This window comes from Octopus bimaculoides, chromosome 1, assembly GCF_001194135.2.
Source record: "Octopus bimaculoides isolate UCB-OBI-ISO-001 chromosome 1, ASM119413v2, whole genome shotgun sequence".
Classification (NCBI taxonomy): Eukaryota; Metazoa; Mollusca; class Cephalopoda; order Octopoda; family Octopodidae; genus Octopus; species Octopus bimaculoides.
This window is the reverse complement of record NC_068981.1, coordinates 122,535,092-122,536,296: the sequence shown is the minus strand read 5'-3', so window position 1 is coordinate 122,536,296 and position 1,205 is coordinate 122,535,092.

Genomic DNA, 1,205 nt, shown 5'->3' with positions numbered 1-1,205 from the left:
GGAGAAGGCGGTAGAAGAGGGGATTGTGAAGCTGGCTGAGCGCTTCCTCTCTGTAAAGGTCCACGCGCCACACAACCACTGCTCCACCTTTGTCCGCCGGCTTGATGACAATGTCGTCGCGTCGGCGGAGATTGCGGAGGGCGACCGATTCGGCCCGGGTGAGATTGGCCCGGAGGGATATTTTTTAAAGTCGAAGCACATAAATCGAAACAAGGTGGATAAATAGTACTCGAATACTAGAGCTAGAGTAATAGGCTTTATTAAAAAGCAGCAAAAATATCACAAAAACTGTTACGCAGAGTTTCACGTTCCCGTTCATCCGACAGTTTTATTTAGAATACAATAAGATATTGTATGGAGAACTAAAATTACTTTCATAGATACATATTTGAAAATGGTATTGTTTCATTAGTCCTTTCAATGCATGAAATAAAAAAATGTGGTTTAAAATCATATTACTATTAAAATTGAAGAAAACCGTCAATCAAAAAAGGTTAGAAAGAAGGGAAAATGTCTGAACCAGGGTAAATAATTAGCTGCAAAAATAATAATAAATTAATAAATTAAAAGATATATCGGTTTAAAATTTTATTCACGCTACATTACTTATACATTTTAAAATATATACACATACCAAACAGTCTATAATATACGTATATACACTAAACATACAGACGTAGGTACATGGCTACACACATGTACAGACACATATAGGCAAATCATAAATATATATAAATACGTGTTCATCTATGCACGCACACATACGCACGGAGACAACATTTCCTGGTGTATTCTTACACAAGTTAGTTGTTGCAGGCAAAAGAAAAGATAGTTAAAATATCAGAGAATAACGTGTGGCGGGGGCGAAAGGTAAAATGGGTGAAAAAGAAAAGAAATAACAGAAAAAGAAACAGAAAATTAGAGAGAGAAGGGGAAAATAGCCAGAGGTAGAGTGTGAAATGATAGCGTTCCAATAAGTATGTAACGAAAGTTTGATACTTCGTTGAGTTTGCAAAACGTAGACATATAAAAACTCAAACATCAAATTACATGTATATCTACATAAATACAAGCATACATTCGAATACACACACATATATACAACTAAATATGTACGCAAATACATGCCCACATATAGATATATATACACTTACACATACACATTTAAACATGTATAAATATATATATATATATATATATATATA